The sequence below is a fragment of the Barbus barbus genome, assembly GCF_936440315.1.
Source record: "Barbus barbus genome assembly, chromosome: 49".
Taxonomy (NCBI): Eukaryota; Metazoa; Chordata; class Actinopteri; order Cypriniformes; family Cyprinidae; genus Barbus; species Barbus barbus.
This window is the reverse complement of record NC_136727.1, coordinates 22,394,746-22,417,626: the sequence shown is the minus strand read 5'-3', so window position 1 is coordinate 22,417,626 and position 22,881 is coordinate 22,394,746. Positions and strand designations below refer to the sequence as shown.

At 33.5% G+C, this 22,881-nt stretch overlaps 1 protein-coding gene across 2 annotated transcripts in view; it reads right to left on the bottom strand.

Moving 5' to 3' along the window:
• The window catches only part of LOC306867767 (inositol hexakisphosphate kinase 1-like), a 95,358-nt gene that overhangs the window by 53,832 nt on the left and 18,645 nt on the right, over positions 1-22,881 (bottom strand). The window contains exon 1 of one of the 2 annotated variants that reach the window (XM_079413629.1): positions 16,966-17,165. The exons of the other annotated variant lie outside the window; for it this stretch is intronic. The gene's annotated coding sequence lies outside the window, so the exon portion shown is untranslated. Of the gene's footprint in view, positions 1-16,965; positions 17,166-22,881 lie in introns of those variants that run through there. 2 annotated transcript variants of the gene reach the window in all.

Genomic DNA, 22,881 nt, shown 5'->3' with positions numbered 1-22,881 from the left:
AGTTTCTCGTAATAATGACTTAGTTTCTCGTAATAATGACTTAATTTCTCGTAATAATGACAGTTTCTCGTAATAATGACAGTTTCTCATAATAATGACAGTTTCTCATAATAATGACAGTTTCTCGTAATAATGACAGTTTCTCATAATAATGACTTAGTTTCTCGTAATAATGAGAAACTTCCTCATAATAATGACTTAGTTTCTCATAATAATGACATAGTTTCTCGTAATAATGACAGTTTCTCATAATAATGACATAGTTTCTCGTAATAATGACATAGTTTCTCGTAATAATGACATAGTTTCTCATAATAATGACAGTTTCTCGTAATAATGACAGTTTCTCATAATAATGACAGTTTCTCATAATAATGACATAGTTTCTCGTAATAATGACAGTTTCTCATAATAATGACATAGTTTCTCATAATGATGACATAGTTTCTCGTAATAATGACATAGTTTCTCGTAATAATGAGAAACTTTCTCGTAATAATGAGAAACTTTCTCGTAATAATGAGAAACTTTCTCGTAATAATGACAGTTTCTCATAATAATGACATAGTTTCTCATAATAATGACTTAGTTTCTCATAATAATGACATAGTTTCTCGTAATGACAGTTTCTCATAATAATGACATAGTTTCTCGTAATAATGACAGTTTCTCATAATAATGACATAGTTTCTCGTAATAATGACTTAGTTTCTCGTAATAATGACTTAGTTTCTCGTAATAATGACTTAGTTTCTCGTAATAATGACATAGTTTCTCATAATAATGACTTAGTTTCTCGTAATAATGACTTAGTTTCTCGTAATAATGACTTAGTTTCTCGTAATAATGACATAGTTTCTCATAATAATGACATAGTTTCTCGTAATAATGACTTAGTTTCTCGTAATAATGACTTAGTTTCTCGTAATAATGACAGTTTCTCATAATAATGACAGTTTCTCATAATAATGACAGTTTCTCATAATAATGACATAGTTTCTCGTAATAATGAGAAACTTTCTCGTAATAATGAGAAACTTTCTCGTAATAATGACAGTTTCTCATAATAATGACATAGTTTCTCATAATAATGACTTAGTTTCTCATAATAATGACATAGTTTCTCGTAATGACAGTTTCTCATAATAATGACATAGTTTCTCGTAATAATGACAGTTTCTCATAATAATGACATAGTTTCTCGTAATAATGACTTAGTTTCTCGTAATAATGAGAAACTTTCTCATAATAATGACTTAGTTTCTCGTAATAATGACTTAGTTTCTCGTAATAATGACATAGTTTCTCGTAATAATGACATAGTTTCTCGTAATAATGACATAGTTTCTCGTAATAATGACTTAGTTTCTCATAATAATGACTTAGTTTCTCGTAATAATGACATAGTTTCTCATAATAATGACTTAGTTTCTCGTAATAATGACATAGTTTCTCATAATAATGACTTAGTTTCTCATAATAATGACTTAGTTTCTCATAATAATGACTTAGTTTCTCGTAATAATGAGAAACTTTCTCATAATAATGACTTAGTTTCTCGTAATAATGACTTAGTTTCTCGTAATAATGACTTAGTTTCTCGTAATAATGACAGTTTCTCATAATAATGACAGTTTCTCATAATAATGACATAGTTTCTCGTAATAATGACAGTTTCTCGTAATAATGACAGTTTCTCATAATAATGACATAGTTTCTCGTAATAATGACTTAGTTTCTCGTAATAATGACTTAGTTTCTCGTAATAATGACTTAGTTTCTCGTAATAATGACATAGTTTCTCATAATAATGAGAAACTTTCTCATAATAATGACTTAGTTTCTCGTAATAATGACTTAGTTTCTCGTAATAATGACAGTTTCTCATAATAATGACAGTTTCTCATAATAATGACATAGTTTCTCGTAATAATGACTTAGTTTCTCGTAATAATGACTTAGTTTCTCGTAATAATGACATAGTTTCTCATAATAATGACATAGTTTCTCATAATAATGACTTAGTTTCTCGTAATAATGAGAAAGTTTCTCATAATAATGACTTAGTTTCTCGTAATAATGACTTAGTTTCTCGTAATAATGACATAGTTTCTCATAATAATGACATAGTTTCTCATAATAATGACTTAGTTTCTCGTAATAATTATGACAGTTTCTCATAATAATGACATAGTTTCTCGTAATAATGACTTAGTTTCTCGTAATAATGACTTAGTTTCTCGTAATAATGACATAGTTTCTCATAATAATGACATAGTTTCTCATAATAATGACTTAGTTTCTCGTAATAATGAGAAAGTTTCTCATAATAATGACTTAGTTTCTCATAATAATGACTTAGTTTCTCGTAATAATAACATAGTTTCTCGTAATAATGACAGTTTCTCATAATAATGACACAGTTTCTCATAATAATGACATAGTTTCTCGTAATAATGACTTAGTTTCTCGTAATAATGACTTAGTTTCTCGTAATAATGACATAGTTTCTCATAATAATGACTTAGTTTCTCGTAATAATGAGAAACGTTCTCATAATAATGACTTAGTTTCTCATAATAATGACTTAGTTTCTCATAATAATGACAGTTTCTCGTAATAATGATAGTTTCTCATAATAATGACATAGTTTCTCGTAATAATGACATAGTTTCTCATAATAATGACATAGTTTCTAATAATAATGACATAGTTTCTCGTAATAATGACAGTTTCTCGTAATAATGACATAGTTTCTCATAATAATGACTTAGTTTCTCGTAATAATGAGAAACTTTCTCATAATAATGACATAGTTTCTCGTAATAATGACAGTTTCTCGTAATAATGACAGTTTCTCGTAATAATGACATAGTTTCTCATAATAATGACTTAGTTTCTCGTAATAATGAGAAACTTTCTCGTAATAATGAGAAACTTTCTCGTAATAATGAGAAACTTCCTCGTAATAATGACTTAGTTTCTCATAATAATGACAGTTTCTCGTAATAATGATAGTTTCTCATAATAATGACATAGTTTCTCATAATAATGACATAGTTTCTAATAATAATGACATAGTTTCTCGTAATAATGACAGTTTCTCGTAATAATGACATAGTTTCTCATAATAATGACTTAGTTTCTCGTAATAATGAGAAACTTTCTCGTAATAATGACTTAGTTTCTCATAATAATGACATAGTTTCTCGTAATAATGACAGTTTCTCGTAATAATGACAGTTTCTCGTAATAATGACATAGTTTCTCATAATAATGACTTAGTTTCTCGTAATAATGAGAAACTTTCTCGTAATAATGAGAAACTTTCTCGTAATAATGAGAAACTTCCTCGTAATAATGACTTAGTTTCTCATAATAATGACATAGTTTCTCGTAATAATGACATAGTTTCTCGTAATAATGAGAAACTTTCTCGTAATAATGACAGTTTCTCATAATAATGACAGTTTCTCATAATAATGACATAGTTTCTCATAATAATGACATAGTTTCTAATAATAATGACATAGTTTCTCGTAATAATGACAGTTTCTCGTAATAATGACATAGTTTCTCATAATAATGACTTAGTTTCTCGTAATAATGAGAAACTTTCTCGTAATAATGAGAAACTTTCTCGTAATAATGACAGTTTCTCGTAATAATGACATAGTTTCTCATAATAATGAGAAACTTTCTCGTAATAATGAGAAACTTTCTCGTAATAATGAGAAACGTTCTCGTAATAATGAGAAACTTCCTCGTAATAATGACTTAGTTTCTCATAATAATGACATAGTTTCTCGTAATAATGACATAGTTTCTCGTAATAATGAGAAACTTTCTCGTAATAATGACAGTTTCTCATAATAATGACAGTTTCTCATAATAATGACATAGTTTCTCATAATAATGACATAGTTTCTCGTAATAATGACATTTTCTCGTAATAATAAAAGTTTCTCGTAATAATGAGAAACTTTCTCATAATAATGACATAGTTTCTCATAATAATGACAGTTTCTCATAATAATGACATAGTTTCTCGTAATAACGAGAAACTTTCTCGTAATAATGACAGTTTCTCATAATAATGACAGTTTCTCGTAATAACGAGAAACTTTCTCGTAATAATGACATAGTTTCTCATAATAATGACATAGTTTCTCGTAATAATGACATAGTTTCTCGTAATAATGACATAGTTTCTCGTAATAATGACAGTTTCTCGTAATAATGACATAGTTTCTCGTAATAATGACATAGTTTCTCATAATAATGACATAGTTTCTCGTAATAATGACATAGTTTCTCGTAATAATGACAGTTTCTCGTTCATAATAATGACAGTTTCTCATAATAATGACATAGTTTCTCGTAATAATGACAGTTTCTCGTAATAATGACAGTTTCTAGTAATAATGACAGTTTCTCATAATAATGACAGTTTCTCATAATAATGACTTAGTTTATCGTAATAATGAGAAACTTTCTCGTAATAATGAGAAACGTTCTCGTAATAATGACTTAGTTTCTCATAATAATGACAGTTTCTCATAATAATGACATAGTTTCTCGTAATAATGAGAAACTTTCTCGTAATAATGACTTAGTTTCTCGTAATAATGACTTAGTTTCTCGTAATAATGACAGTTTCTCATAATAATGACAGTTTCTCATAATAATGACATAGTTTCTCGTAATAATGACTTAGTTTCTCGTAATAATGACTTAGTTTCTCGTAATAATGACATAGTTTCTCATAATAATGACATAGTTTCTCATAATAATGACATAGTTTCTCATAATAATGACTTAGTTTCTCGTAATAATGAGAAAGTTTCTCATAATAATGACTTAGTTTCTCATAATAATGACTTAGTTTCTCGTAATAATAACATAGTTTCTCGTAATAATGACAGTTTCTCATAATAATGACACAGTTTCTCATAATAATGACATAGTTTCTCGTAATAATGACTTAGTTTCTCGTAATAATGACTTAGTTTCTCGTAATAATGACATAGTTTCTCATAATAATGACTTAGTTTCTCGTAATAATGAGAAACTTTCTCATAATAATGACTTAGTTTCTCGTAATAATGACATAGTTTCTCATAATAATGACATAGTTTCTAATAATAATGACATAGTTTCTCATAATAATGACTTAGTTTCTCATAATAATGACTTAGTTTCTCATAATAATGACAGTTTCTCGTAATAATGATAGTTTCTCGTAATAATGACTTAGTTTCTCATAATAATGACATAGTTTCTAATAATAATGACATAGTTTCTCATAATAATGACTTAGTTTCTCATAATAATGACTTAGTTTCTCATAATAATGACAGTTTCTCGTAATAATGATAGTTTCTCGTAATAATGACAGTTTCTCATAATAATGACATAGTTTCTCGTAATAATGACTTAGTTTCTCGTAATAATGACTTAGTTTCTCGTAATAATGACATAGTTTCTCATAATAATGACATAGTTTCTCATAATAATGACTTAGTTTCTCGTAATAATGAGAAAGTTTCTCATAATAATGACTTAGTTTCTCATAATAATGACTTAGTTTCTCGTAATAATAACATAGTTTCTCGTAATAATGACAGTTTCTCATAATAATGACACAGTTTCTCATAATAATGACATAGTTTCTCGTAATAATGACTTAGTTTCTCGTAATAATGACTTAGTTTCTCGTAATAATGACATAGTTTCTCATAATAATGACTTAGTTTCTCGTAATAATGAGAAACTTTCTCATAATAATGACTTAGTTTCTCGTAATAATGACATAGTTTCTCATAATAATGACATAGTTTCTAATAATAATGACATAGTTTCTCATAATAATGACTTAGTTTCTCATAATAATGACTTAGTTTCTCATAATAATGACAGTTTCTCGTAATAATGATAGTTTCTCGTAATAATGACTTAGTTTCTCATAATAATGACATAGTTTCTAATAATAATGACATAGTTTCTCATAATAATGACTTAGTTTCTCATAATAATGACTTAGTTTCTCATAATAATGACAGTTTCTCGTAATAATGATAGTTTCTCGTAATAATGACTTAGTTTCTCATAATAATGACATAGTTTCTCGTAATAATGACATAGTTTCTCATAATAATGACATAGTTTCTAATAATAATGACATAGTTTCTCATAATAATGACTTAGTTTCTTGTAATAATGACATAGTTTCTCGTAATAATGACAGTTTCTCGTAATAATGACATAGTTTCTCATAATAATGATTTAGTTTCTCGTAATAATGAGAAACTTTCTCGTAATAATGAGAAACTTTCTCGTAATAATGAGAAACTTCCTCGTAATAATGACTTAGTTTCTCATAATAATGACATAGTTTCTCGTAATAATGACAGTTTCTCGTAATAATGAGAAACTTTCTCGTAATAATGACAGTTTCTCATAATAATGACAGTTTCTCATAATAATGACATAGTTTCTCATAATAATGACATAGTTTCTCGTAATAATGACATTTTCTTGTAATAATAAAAGTTTCTCGTAATAATGAGAAACTTTCTCATAATAATGACATAGTTTCTCATAATAATGACAGTTTCTCATAATAATGACATAGTTTCTCGTAATAACGAGAAACTTTCTTGTAATAATGACAGTTTCTCATAATAATGACAGTTTCTCGTAATAACGAGAAACTTTCTCGTAATAATGACATAGTTTCTCGTAATAATGACATAGTTTCTCGTAATAATGACATAGTTTCTCATAATAATGACATAGTTTCTCATAATAATGACATAGTTTCTCATAATAATGACATAGTTTCTCATAATAATGACATAGTTTCTCGTAATAATGACATAGTTTCTCGTAATAATGACATAGTTTCTCATAATAATGACATAGTTTCTCATAATAATGACATAGTTTCTCGTAATAATGACATAGTTTCTCGTAATAATGACATAGTTTCTCGTAATAATGACAGTTTCTCGTTCATAATAATGACAGTTTCTCATAATAATGACATAGTTTCTCATAATAATGACATAGTTTCTCGTAATAATGACAGTTTCTCGTAATAATGACAGTTTCTAGTAATAATGACAGTTTCTCATAATAATGACTTAGTTTATCGTAATAATGAGAAACTTTCTCGTAATAATGAGAAACGTTCTCGTAATAATGACTTAGTTTCTCATAATAATGACAGTTTCTCATAATAATGACATAGTTTCTCGTAATAATGACGTAGTTTCTCATAATAATGACATAGTTTCTCGTAATAATGACAGTTTCTCGTAATAATGAGAAACTTTCTCATAATAATGACATAGTTTCTCGTAATAATGACATAGTTTCTCGTAATAATGACATAGTTTCTCGTAATAATGAGAAACTTTCTCGTAATAATGAGAAACTTTCTCGTAATAATGAGAAACTTTCTCGTAATAATGACTTAGTTTCTCATAATAATGACAGTTTCTCGTAATAATGACATAGTTTCTCATAATAATGACATAGTTTCTCGTAATAATGACTTAGTTTCTCGTAATAATGACATAGTTTCTCATAATAATGACATAGTTTCTCGTAATAATGACTTAGTTTCTCATAATAATGACATAGTTTCTCGTAATAATGAGAAACTTTCTCGTAATAATGACTTAGTTTCTCATAATAATGATTTTCTCGGAATAACGAGAAACGTTCTCGTAATAATGACTTATTTTCTCGGAATAACGTGAAACATTCTCGTAATAATGATTTACTCCTAAAAAAAAAAAAAAAAGACTTACTCCGTGCATGCACAATGCATGAGTGGCGGCACGCTAGCAACATCTGCTGGTCAAAGCCATGCAGGAACACCGCAAACATTGCTTGTTCTGTAATCTAAAACTGTATAATCTATCATTAAATAACGATTTCAGATAAATTATCTGCATGTAAAAAGTAAAGTAAAGTCGTGACGTATTGTCAAGTATGGTGACCCATACTCGAAATTGGTGCTCTGCGTTTAACCCATCCAAGTGCACACACACAGCAGTGAGTAGTGAACAAATGCACACACACACACACACACACCGTGAACACACACCCGGAGCAGTGGGCAGCCATGCTGCAGCGCCCGGGGAGCAATTGGGGGTTCGGTGCCTTGCTCAAGGGCACCTCAGTCGTGGTATTGAGGGTGGAGAGAGCGCTGGACATTCCCTCCCCCCACCTACAATTCCTGCCGGCCGGGGGCTCGAACTCGCAGCCTTTCGATTACGAGTCCGACTCTCTAACCATTAGGCCACGACTTCTTTTGTTACTCTGCCAGACAATGAAGCTCATGGCTTCAGATATAGAGGAATATATTCCAACAAAAATCACACGCATTTTATGAAGAAATGAAAGCCATTACACACATAAACTTAACGAATAGATGTTCATTTCGATGATTTGTTCGTTTTTTATTAGCTGTCACTTTCATGCATCACATGCATAAGCACACAATGTTTATACAGTAGCCCAATCTCCTCTCGCTAGCACAAAGCATCATTGTTCGTTACCATGGCAACTGCTCGGTCTTCAGCATCCCACACCGCTTCTTGCAGGACATGTGAACATGAAAAATGCTTAATGTGGCTTAAAGTACAATGACTAATTCAGGATACAGTATTATTGATCATGCATACAGGCAAGCATAAGAACCCAGAATTTGAACACAACACCCAAATTTGCATGTTAAGCGTTTTCCTATAAAAAAACGTTATAGAAAATGCTGCATAAGAGTTGCTGTTTTGCGTTGCATTCATATTTTGGGTCCACCTGAATGCCTGTATATACAGTATGCATGATCATTAAGTTATGTACTGTTTGAATTAAGTTATGTAATTTGGTTGAACCTGTCTTTGTACTTCAAGCCACGTTAAGCATTTTTCAGGTTAAGCGTTTGTCCTGTAAGAAGCGGTGTGGGATGCTGAAGACCAAGCGGTTGCCATGGTAACGAACAATGATGCTTTGTGCTTTTGAAATGAGATGGCTTACTGTATGAAGCAAAAATATCATATCACGATTTTCTTTTTTAAAATATCACGATTCACGATTTTATCACGATTCTTTGTCATGTTGGTTTTATTATTTTGGTTTTACAAGTTGTCTGAGCATTACAGCCAAACTAGAAAGACACAGCCTTTCAAGGTAACCAAAAAAAACCCCCCAAAAAAAACATGGTAGATATTTAGGCCAAAGTGGGCGAAGATAAAAATCTTTGTCATCATTTTATCTTTCTTATTAAACAATAAGAACAAAGATACACATTACAAATACACAATATACAAATAAAACAAACAGTGCTTTATTTTCAGGTACAATAGGTGTATTTAGCAGAGCATTCAATGAAATTGAATTAACAAATATAAAAATAAAACTCTACATAGACTGATTCCTAAAGCAACTGTATTAAAGTTTTTCAGTCAAGAATAGTGAGTGATTTTTCTCTTTGCGTTTTGCTGTTTTGTTAATGTTAAATGAATAGTTCCCCCAAATCTAAATAGTCATCTGTCTGTCAATTCTGTCATAATGTTTTATTTTTATACCATCATTTACTCAAAAGTTGTTTTAAACCTGAATGAGTTTCTTTCTTCTGCTGAACATAAATGCTATTTTGAAGAAGGTGGAAAACCAATCAGTTGCTGGTCCTCAGTGACTTCCATAGGATTGTTCTTTCCTACTATCAAAGTCAATGTGGACCAGCAACTGTTTGGTTACCCTCATTCTTCAAAATATCTTCTTTTGCGTTCAGCACAAGAAATTAATAGAGGTTTGGGACAACATGTGAGTGAGTAAATAATGACAGAAATAAAATTTTAGGGTGAACTATCCCTTTAATAACAGTCGACAGCATCTAATATACAGGCATCCGTTTCTCTCTTAACTATTTACTTTCATTTTAGAGATAACCAACTGAGTCTGTATGTAAACCTTGTGTGTTTTGACAGTATGTATGCACTCAGAAAAAGCGCACGTCAGACCAGTGCACGAATTAAACATTTAACCAGCAAGGCTTGTGTGCAAATAATGTACTTTAAATAAGTGCAGTGTCCTGTCAGAGTAACTCTACTGCTGTATGTGGTGTTGTACAGTATATAGAGACGGAGGCGCCAGAACTGTATTTGACAATGTGCTGTAGCACGATACTACGATATTTCTTCAAAAGCAGATCGTGGAGACCTTTTTATTGTCCACGATCAAAAATCATCATATCGCACACCTCTAAGAACAAGCAATGTTTGCGGTGTTCCTGCATGGCTTTGACCAGCAGATGTTGCTAGCGTGCCGCCAGTCATGCATTGTGCATGCACAGAGTAAGTCTTTTTTTTTTTTTTTTTAGGAGTAAGTCATTATTACGAGAAAGTTTCTCGTTATTTAGAGAAAATAAGTCATTATTATGAGAAAGTTTCTCAATATAACGAGATACTAAGTCATAATTATGAGAAAGTTTCTCAATATAACGAGATACTAAGTCATAATTATGAGAAAGTATCTCATTATTATGACTTACAGAATTATATATTTTCTTCGGTGGCAGGAATGGGCTTCCATACGTTTCAGAATCGAATCACGGTGCGGGTGTCTTTATATTAGGGGTGTGCGATATGGCGATGTTTGATCGTGGACGATAAAAATGTCTCCACGATCTGCTTTTGAAGAAATATGGTAGTATCGTGCTACAGCACACATTATATCAAATACAGCTCTGGTGCCTCCGTCTCTATATACTGTACAACACGACATACAGCAGCAGAGTTACTCTGACAGGACACTGCACTTACATACGATCGCAAAAGTACATTATTTGCATACAAGCCTTGCTGGTTAAATGTTTAATTCGTGCGCTGGTCTGACGTGCGCTTATTATGAGCGCATACACCTGAAGCACGCGCACTAAAAAGCCTGTCTAACAGCGCCTGATTACTCAACTAACTTATCTTTTGCGCTAATACTGTCAAAACACACAAGGTTTACATACAGACTCAGTTGGTTATCTCTAAAATGAAAGTAAATAGTTAAGAGAGAAACAGATGCGTGCCTGTATATTAGATGCGTGCAGGTCTTAAAGGGACAGGACACTAAACATGCTGTCGACTGTCATTAAAGGGATAGTTCACCCTAAAATTTAATTTCTGTCATTATTTACTCACTCACATGTTGTCCCAAACCTCTATTAATTTCTTGTGCTGAACCCAAAAGAAGATATTTTGAAGAATGAGGGTAACCAAACAGTTGCTGGTCCACATTGACTTTGATAGCAGGACAGAAAAATCCTATGGAAGTCACTGAGGACCAGCAACTGATTGGTTTTCCACCTTCTTCAAAATAGCATTTATGTTCAGCAGAAGAAAGAAACTCATTCAGGTTTAAAACAACTTTTGAGTAAATGATGGTATAAAAATAAAACACCATGACAGAATTGACAGACAGATGACTATTTAGATTTGGGGGAACTATTCATTTAACGTTAACAAAAAAACAAAACGCAAAGAGAAAAATCACTCACTATTCTTGACTGAAAAACTTTAATACAGTTGCTTTAGGAATCAGTCTATGTAGAGTTTTATTTTTATATTTTTTCATTTAATTTCATTGAATGCTCTGCTAAATACACCTATTGTACCTGAAAATAAAGCACTGTTTGTTTTATTTGTATATTATGTGTATTTGTAATGTGTATCTTTGTTCTTATTTTTTAATAACAAAGATAAAATAATGACAAAGATTTTTATCTTTGCCCACTTTGGCCTAAATATCTGCCATGTCTGTTTTTTTTTTTTTTTTGTTACCTTGAAAGGCTTTGTCTTTCTAGTTTGGCTGTAATGCTCAGACAACTTGTAAAACCAAAATAATAAAACCAACATGACAAAAAGAATCGTGATAAAATCGTGAATCGTGATATTTGTAAAAAAAATCGTGATATGATATTTTTCCCATATCGCCCACCCCTACTTTATATCAATGCATTTCTGAAGGAAACAGACTGTCATCAGAAAATTTTGGATGTCATTTTCATTTAATCTTGTATAATGTCTGATAAAGCAGCATTTGTGAGCAGAGCTAATTTGTGCACAGCATTACCGGGGAAACCGCTATTTCTCCTGCTCTAAAAGCAACTCCTGCTGGCAGATCATTAATTTGCATATGTGCAGCCGCAAATAAAGTCCTAGTCTGTGGGAAACACTGGTAATGTAACAGGCAAACGTTAGCAATCGTTATTTGTTTCCTGTGCCTTTCTGAATACTGAATATTTGTTTTACTGATAGTGTTGTAAAGCACTTTGTGACTCCTTGTCTGTGAAAGGTGCTATATAAATACATTTCATTTACTTAATTCAAATTATTAAATGGATGCCACCTTATTGGGACAATAAAGCCCTCCCTACACCTACCCTAACCCTACCCGATACGTTTATTTTCAACTTTTTGATTATTTCCTTAATTTTTATTGAAAATAAATGCCTTTCCGATGCGATATGGGAGAAAAAGGGAGAAAAAAAGTTTGGTATAAGGCGAGCTCGAACTCGGGTCGATCGCATCAAAAAGCATAGGCCTACCCCTTACAATCTACACCACTGAAATTGATGCTATATGGGCGTCTTTTTGTTGACTAACTCAATCGCACGTTGATGGGCGGAGTTAGTGTAAATAGCCTTTGCCTTTGATTTTTGTTTTCAGGCAATATCGCCCAGCCCTAGGTCTTACACTAATTTAAATACAGAAAAACATAGGCAGAACCATTTATGAAATTAAATTAATACTTATTTTACACAATATCTACAAAATTTAGTAATTTGAATATGAAAAAAAATAGGGAAAATTTAATGATTTATTTAGATGTCATCTTCTTGATTCCTTAATGATATTATAGAATGTTTCACAAAGAATTGTTAAAATAAAATAATAAAAGGGAAGCAAACACTAACTAATCTGGTATGTTTGTGCACACTGGGAAAGGAAGTGCTAATTTTCAGATACAGCAGACAATGAATATGACACAGCGGCAAACTGGATATAGTGCAGCTTTATAAGAAATCAAGGATTCGCGATTTTTCCCTTATGCATGTCTAGCGATAGCACAACTCTCCTGTTTGCATCCAATTCAAGGGTCGATTACTAGACAGAGTGCACTTGTTTTCATGCAGTCTAAAAATGCACACTTCAGAGGATCTTACAGCTGAATTCAAAGTTTGCAAGGTTAATGAAAGGTAATTGAAAAGGCCAAACATCGGCTGTTATTTTGCCCTTGGTGATACATCGGTCAACCGCTAGAAATAAGTATTCAACATTTACTTTCTCTCTCTTCCACCAACAGAGATAAAAAAAAAAATTCAATTTCAATTGTGCACTTCTGCTTCTCATCTCATTTTCTGTCCAATCAGATGCTCTCTAGAATCTGAAGCCTCCCACCCAAAATATTCAGTAAACACAGATCTGGGGGCTGTTCCATAAAAGACGCTAAGAAAAGCGGGGATTAAAGTCCAAAACCTGACTTGAAATAACCTAACAAATCAATCGGGACTAAAGCGGTTCCATAAACGGCAATTCAAGTTCACGCAATCTGACTAATGCTATCCAGGTTCAGTGAGTCAGGATAATGTGACGTACACGCTTATTCTGAAGCAGCCCTTAATGTCGATCATGGATCAAATCGATCCACCATAGCAAACAGCGAATATTTGTGCTGTTTAACGCATTTGACACATTGTGTTTTCCTCAGTGCATAACTGATACGTCACAGGTATATTTTTTACATCTGTAAATGTCAGAAAGCCATGCAAATATATCCATTTAGCTGTCAGGAGTGGGCGGGGCTTATGCGAGAGAACGAGCGCTGCGGCGCGCATGCGCGCTACACAGACGGAGCAGAATAGAATACTAGCGCAAGAATTCTGAATAAAATATACATTCTGCTAAAATATTTGTTGTTGGACATTAAATGTGACACATAGAATTTTACTACATATAAGTGTATTTTTATGATAGCAGCAACTGTTAATCACTAGCTCAAATGAGTTAAATGTGTGTTCCTCTTATCAGTTAAAATGTACTCTGATTTCTATTATAAATTTACATTTTTAATTCAGTGATTTTAACTTTTGATTGTGTTTTTATGCTTTAATGCTTTAAAGAGACATTTTAGATTGTAATGTTTTAATGTTCTAATAACCATAAAAGGTACAGCTGTCATAAATTCAGAGAGAAAGGCTGCATGGCTAGAAACTTCTGATCAACTGAATGCACAAGTAGCAACTATGTTAAAATGTCATTCGCCTACATTTTGGGCACAATACATTAAATACAGTTGGTTGTAGCCTATTTTTTATTTATTTGATTATTTAAGGTGTATTTTCTGTATACTTTTATTTTTGGACCGATAATAAATGAAACTGACTGTATGTGAGAGAGTCAGTGGTAATATGGATACGTTCCTATTGGTCAGAGTTAGAGGAGCTCAGCTTAGCCTGACAGTTAGCCTGCTCCGGACCAGGTTAGTTTACCAGCATAAGTTGCCGGGGTAACTGAGTTTGAACTTTTTTAAGTTTGATTTATGAAACCGAATCTACCAAAAATAAGCCTGACTAACCGAAATAAGCCTGGCTTATACTCTAATCTTGGTTTATGGAACAGCCCCCAGGCCTGCAAACATAAACATGCTGCGAACTCCTCCACCTGAAGTTCACAATGTCCAATTATAAAGACAAAGAAATGGAATGGAATGACATGAGGCAGAATTTTCTCCTCTCCCTTTAAATACTTAGCACATGAAAACCAAACTCAGCAGTATTTGTTTCAGAACAACTAGGGAACTTTGAAGGCTGGCTCATCTGCCAAATGTTGTTTGGAAAGAGACTCACAAACAACATTAATCTGCTCTGAAGACTTTCCACCGTGGGAGACTGTCCCCAAGTAAATGAGATTTGTAGGGCTCGTCTGCTTACATCATTCGTCTCTGTATCAGTACAAGCATCAGCTTTAGTGGCTATTTAAGGGCTCATCTTCAATCATTCACTCAGTCTTCCGCTTTATTAGCCAAAACTTCTTTGAAGGGCCGTGCACCAATTTTTAAATAGGAAAAACATTTCCAATGATATGTAGGCACATCAAAGACAAATTATGCCCTAATCTGAAGATTATTTGACCTTGAACAAATAATTTTTCAAGTCTGATCAGTTAAATTGCAATTGCATTTCAGCTTTGATTTTGTAACAATTGAAGACGTACTGTAAAACTCAAGGAATGCTTCAGCAGGAAAGAACTAAACTGCAGCGATATTTGTAAACATTACAAGACTGACATAGGAATGATTTGTTTGTGAACTGAACTGAATGTTTTATATCCTCCTTATATATTACAACACAGCCCAGACTATTCATTAAACAGTTGTGCCATTTTGCACATGCTATCTCAGAGCGAAACACCTGGTATCTCATTCACCAAACACCCACACTTCAGTTTGAGCAGGCACTACACACGCAAACAAACAGCACCATCACTGAGCGCAGTTCAATCTCGGTGAACAGATATTTCCTTCATCCATCTGGGGGTCTGAGGGGGTTTTGGGCTTTGGAGACGTTTTGATTTTTTTCAGTTTCTTAAGAGCATATTCACGGCTAAAGTCTGATTACACTGTAATCAGTACAAACTGGGCTACAATAATATGTGAGCAGCATGTACAACTTTGTGTTTTTGAGAAAACAATGCTTGTGTGCAGAAAAATTTAAGTTTGTATGTCACTGAAATGAGCCCATAAAGGCCCGATCACACTAAGAATGCTATAGATAACTACATCTATATTTGCTCTCCATGATAAAGCAGTATCCACATAGACAGATATTTATAGGAAGACCCTTGTTCAATCTGTATATTCCGTATAGTCACTTTACTCTGAGAGACCAAAAATAATTTCCTTTGTCTTCTTTTCATTTATAATAAGTGCATTCCTCTCACAGCATTCCACCAATCTATCTGTACAACACCGGTGCATACTGGAATCATCTTCACTCCCCACTAAAGATAGCAGCTCAGTATCATATCATGAGAACGTCAATATATAGGCCTATGTACTTTCGATATGAGTTCTGTCGACAATCATCTGAAAAAAGTAAAAAGGAATGGTGAACGGTGAAACACTGAGGCGCTCCAATGTCTACACATACTTGCTTATTCCATTCTACTGAAGTATTTTAGATAAACAATTTTTTTACACAAATTCAGCAATAGGCAATTTTACAGATGAAGTGTGTAGCTTCTGCACCACCAAATGGGTTTTCGAATAGGTTTCCTAAACACCCCCCATTCGCCAACATTTATTAGACTCTAAACTAATGGCAAAGATGCCTAATTACATGTGATCATGTGTATAAAAAGTCAATCTCTAAACAGTCGTGACAAGGTCTGCCACCATAGTTAACCTTGGCATATACCGCCAATTCTAATTATGCTGTTAATTCACTCAAACTAAATTGACGAAATGAAAACATGGACAGTAATAGGCTAGCACTAGCCAATAAAACTGCTGCGTACACATTACTCCTTCCACTACTGAAATAACCATCTCAAATAACCAGTGGTTTCTGCTTAGTCTTAAAGACTGAATAATTCTGAACTAAAAAGCAAGAAAGAATATCGTTTACATGCAGCACATCAATTCACTGTGTTATGTTGTGCATTGATATCAATAAGAATAATGCGTTCACTGTGCTGTAAACACACAGAAAGTGAAACTCAGTGTTTAAGTGTAGTGTAGTTATTCTCAGCCTCTAACTCAATCACTAGTGTGTCAAAACTTTATTTATTAGCCAGTGGCTAACGATTAACGACATTATTTAGTTGCCCAGTGTACAGTTTAGTCGCATCTGTGAGTGATTCACTCTCAGTGTAGATGGCTGTCAATACAGTTTCTACTTACTGAACAAGGGCTCAGATCCAGCAGAAAAACAGAGAATGCAGCCGTGTCCATTTAGGATCAGAGTTCAATTTCTGCATATTTCTGCATGCGTGAATGTGTGTCGATGGATCTAGACGCGGCTCAACAGGTTATTTCAGTCAGACATATCAGCTCTCATTCCAAAACACACAGTGGCAGTTCAGCATCAGTGTCTGGACAGAAAAGACGTCTCAAGGACGGATCTGTTTTGACACAATAGTGGGAGTGGTTCAGGCTGAAGAAGCTGGATGGGGAGGAGACTGAGACAGAGTGAATGTGAGAGACGGACACAAGCAGAGACAGGTGACCCCGCTAAGCCTCTTTGAATGGCCACCTGAGCGTTTGCAGGCAGACTAGAGCCTCACACTGACTGCTGGCTGCAGGCCACCATATGGTTAATTTTAGTTCTCGTCATGCCTGGATTACAAGGACAAAGTATGAATCAGGGGTGCCATCAAAGGCTGGGGAGATTATCGTGGAGCTAAAGGAGGTATGAGGGATCAGAGGCACTCAAGCTGTTTTACTAGTGTTCACACCACAGCATGCAGCTCTGTTTGAGGAATATAATGATGAGACCACAGTCACTAGGACTGCATGATTTGGGGAAATCTTTTTGCTAATTAAACTTCTGACAGTGATTTCAAACACACACAACTATATACAATTGGGCAAAAAAGTATTTAGTCAGCCACCAATTGTGCAAGTTCTCCCACTTAAAAAGATGAGAGAGGCCTGTAATTTTCATCATAGCTACACTTCAACTATGAGAGACAGAATGGGGGGAAAGAATCCAGGAAATCACATTGTAGGATTTTTAATGAATTAATTTGCAAATTATGGTGGAAAATAAGTATTTGGTCAATAACAAAAGTTAATCTCAATACTTTGTTATATACCCTTTGTTGGCAATGACAGAGGTCAAGCGTTTTCTGTAAGTCTTCACAAGGTTTTCACTAGGGATGTGTGGGTCTAGTCGGCTAAACGGTACAGCTCCTACTAGTCGACACTGAAAACAATAGTCGATTACACGAGAGGAAAAAACAAAAAAACATGATGATTTTATTCATTCAAATTACCATAATTTTAACGTTACATTTAAAACATTTTAAATAACAAGTTAAAATAAAACTTTTGAAAAAGAATACGTACCAAAATATTTAAATATACATATTTTTAAAAGCGTATTTTTAAGCTACATCTTTACCTCAGACCTCTCATGCGTTTTCTTCATGTCAGCTGCGGCGAGCTCAAAATGACCACGCGAAAGACCAGCAAGGTGTGGGATTTCCTTTAATTAGAAGGAGATGGAAAAGTTGTGTAAACTGTGTAATGTCAAATTGTCTTACAATAACTCTACTGGAGCGATGCGTAATCTTATTCAATACAGGCGCACATGCGTTAGCTTGGAGGCTAGCCAAAGCCAGCAATGTCAATCTATCATACGTCGATGTCCGTGATCCCATCCACGCAATCTATTCTTCTAAACGAAGACCCACTTCGGTGGTGCAGTGGGATTTCCAGGCTCTTTTCGAAACGGTCTGCTTGCTTGTAGTTATCTCTCTGCGTGCCTGTGACTTCAGTTCCTGCCGAGCAATTGTATTATTTTTTTTCCAAGTGCAGAATCGTCTAGTCAAGTCTTTAGCCAGACCACGTTAACGTGTTAAATTCACTGAACAAATGCGCATGTTCCGAGTAAAACTAGCATTCTTTTGTTTTTAGACAATATAGCCAACATGAAGTACATTTTTAAAAGCCATTTTAATGCTATTCCTTGATAAACGTTCCTATTTTTTTTTACTTTTGTTTTAATATGTTGGCTAACTTTATATGAAAATGAAGAATTCTGTCAGTCTATTGATTGATTTTCCATTTCTGCATTGCTCCAGCCGATCTGAATAAATAAGGGATTTTTGCTCACCGTTCTTGTGATCATTTTGACCCCACGGGGTGAGATCTTACGTGGAGCCCCAGATCGAGGGAGATTATGGAAGTAGAATAATGCCAATAGTTTTTGAAACATAAAGCATGCTGAATTCCACAAATCGAAAAAAAAAGATGCATTGCAATTAGCAGTGCTTGCATTTTAATGCCTTGTATTTCTAGGGCTTGCATTTTTAGGTCCTGAAATTTAACATAGTTGTTTATTTAAGCTGTGAATATTTCAATTCAAAATATTTCACGCGCATTTTCATAATTAAAAATTCAATAATTCATATTCATCTTACAGAATTCACTTCCAAAATATTCAATCGGTTTCACAATACGATGCATAATATTCGACAGGCAAATTTCGGTCATTTTATTTCACTTTCCAAATTCGCTGCCACAAATTCAGTGGTTAAAATTCGGCAGAAAAATCAGCGTTGCACATCCGGGACCCGCAGGAATAGCAGTAGAGCCCCGATGCATGATCTCCAGCTGATGTCAGCCGCTCACCAGCAGGTGGTGCAAGCTGCTGTTGATGAAGGCCATATGTGGATCAAGTCATTCATTTACAAAAACTGATTTGCAGAAATGGAGCAAGCTCTAAGTAGAAGTTTTGATTATTTTTAATTCTTTATTTCGGTTGCTTAGTTTCTGTAACTTTGTATCATGGCTTGTGTGACTGTGCTGTAATACTGGGGTTCAAGTTCAAGTTGAGCTTTATTGTCATTCTGCTACATGTGGGGGACATACAGTGCCTCGCAGGACCACGGTGCTACATAAATACAGACATACAACAATGAAGTAAAAAACACTATAAACCTATACACAACTAACCTACTGACAGATTTAACTATAAAGGTCTCTGCACACTGAGTCCGAAATTTTCGCATACGTTTTTTTCGCATTCGCAATCTTAAAAATTCGTCACGCACAGAGACCTTGCACACTGAGTCCGATGCGTTTTAATTAATCCGTTGCGAAAAAAATCGCAAAACTATACAAAATGTCTTCAAGCAGTGCGGATGATTTTGTTGTCCTCTCTCTTTTTAAAAAAAGAAAAGGGAAATATTGGGTCCATCCAATCCTTAGATTGCGCAGAGAGGAAGGAGAGTTCCACCTCCTTATCAAAGAGCTGCGGGATTATCCCGAGAGATTCAAAGTTTATTTCTGGATGTCAGTGCCTCAGTTTGATACTTTGCTAGCGATACTGAATCCACATAATAAAAAGAAGACCACCAATTTCCGTGAACCAATTTATCCTGAACAGAGACTGTCTGAGGTATGGATACGCCCACAGACACACACAACAAACTGCTGCGTCGGAAAGGTGCGCGCCAGGCATAAAAAAAATAGGCTACAGCAGTTCTTTATATTCTGTATCTTTGTATTCCGCAATTTGTTTGTCATAAAGTGCTCTGTGCTGCAAGACGAAGTGTATTAATTTGTCTGACACTATTTTGGATTTTGGCTTTCGCTTCTCAAACACCTTCTCAAAGCATCTCAAAATGCTTTATACGGATGCGAAAAACGCAAAAATATCGAACCCGATCCGAATTTTTTTTTGACGGACGAAAATTTCGGAGGCAGTGTGCAAACGTGATTGACAAAACGTGAGGTCGTATTTATTTTTCAACTTGCGAAAATTTAGGACGAAAAATACGGACTGGCCTTAAGTGTACTATATATAAGTATTTACCCTATACAAACTAAAAAATAAAAGATAAAAAATACAAACTATACGAATGCTTCACATAAATATTTACCCTATACAAACTAAAAATTAAAAGATAAAAAATACAGACTATACGAATGTTTCACAAATACTGTACATGTGCAAAGAGAGACATTTTGAGTCAGCAGCTGGTTGGGGAACAGAGCAGGATGATTTCCCCATCACACTCGTTATTCTCACACAAGTGCTGTGCGGCTGATAAACGTGATATAATTTCAGTTCTGCTGCTTTTATATGTATATAAATATGATGACCAAGACACTCAAAGTGCTTGCTATTTAATCCCATATGAAAGAAAGGCTTATTTATCATCCATTTCTACATTAATACAAATTTTTATAGAAATATAACAACAATCACATATCTCACACAGAGATCGCACTGTCATAGTGTTTGGGAATATTCAAGAATAATTTAAATAGACAATCACATGAAATCAGATAAAAAAAATTAATAAAGAAAACATTTTAGCAGAGAACGCGGCATCACAGTTGTGTGAACCAATGAGCTGTCGTCAGTCAGTCGTTTCCCATCATGCTCTTGATCAGCACAGCAAGGTTATTATAGTTTTGAATTTTTACATTTGTTTTATTTTAATATGGTTTTCAAATTTGCTAAGGAATTCAGTTTAGTTTTTATTAGTTTCATTAATATTTTTGTTAGTTTTAATTTAGTTTTTATTTTGTGAACACATTTTTATTTAGTTTTTATATAGCTTAGTTTCCGTTTTAGTTTCAGTTTTAATTAAAGTTTAGCAGAATCAACAGATCTCTTCCAGAGCGAAGGCCAAAGAAAGACTTAGCATATTTTAACCTTAGTGAGGCAAACGTTTAGCGACTAAATGAACCCGTGCTGAGATTGAGAGATAAAAGTATACAAATATACACCAAAGGAAGTACGCCTTTTTACAACATAAATCTACACAAGTTGCCCTTAATGTCATATCTAATGGTGTGTTGAGATATTTAATATGAAAATAAACGTAGCTTAATTTGGTTGTGTGTCTTTTTTTTTCTTATTTAACCATAATCATGATATTGTAACTGTCTTTTCCGTGAACATCCGCGCATAAATCATAACTGTGTGGGACTAATGAAATTCAATAATAACGGCAATCGTAGGCCTATTTAAAGGCTCACATTTGAATATGTTATTTTCTAACTCGGACACTTTTCTAACCAGCATGCATCTCACGGTGATCAATGGTGATGCAGATTTTGCTCATCTCAAACAAGCCTATTAAAAGACCAAACTCAGATCTTACTGATCATGCAAACAGATGAGGATATAAACACAAGTTACTGAACGCGTAAAACCACACGTTCATTTACAGTAAATTAATCATTTACTCAAACTGACTAAATAAATATTGCAAATATCTCGCCTTAGACAATACTTTCCCTATTGTACTCTACACAAATAGCCTATTTAAGAAAAAAATTTCACCAAAATGTAATTTTCCTGCTCCAAATATTGTGTTACTAGTGACCAGACTGACTTACTACAGTAGAATTTTTGCCATCATCTTCCTCACTGTACATGCAGTATATAATTATTCTTAAGAAATTACTGTAATTCACAAAGTGTTTTTTTTTTCTCCAAAGTTTGTAGTACATTCCTAGTGACTAGACTGACTTACTATAGGTGAAATTTTGCTAATACAGGGCTCGACAGTGCGAGCATTTCACTCGCATTTGTGACTAAAAATAGATGTGTGCGAACTGGAAAATGTATTTAGGAGCGCAAGTGCGAATACAAAACAAAATACAAAACAGCCTAACTTATACAGTAGCCTATAACAAACGTATTAATTTATTCTGTTTATTTATGGAAAAATTGCGATGCAGCCTCATATGATTACTTTAGAACTTTAAAAAGGCAACGGTTTAATTTAAATGAGCACAGATGAGAAGAAAAGCGGAGCGAGTTAAAGTGAAGACGCGCTGAATGACGCACATTCGCCTCTAGAGGGCGCTGCCGTTACCCCGGTAACCCAGTAAACAAATCAGCTGCGCTACTTTCCTAAAACTGTGTAAATAATGTTTCACACTCAGTCATTTAGATATTTATATTCACTTTAGTCTTCACAATAGCATCAAATAATTCTTACTTAAAGACTTAATGAGATATTTATTTTCAAACATTTTTTCTAACCTAAAACATGGCCCATCCACTGATCTATAATAGAGAACAGTGGGCCTATCTATATATCAACGACTGATTCGTTATTATTGTTCAGT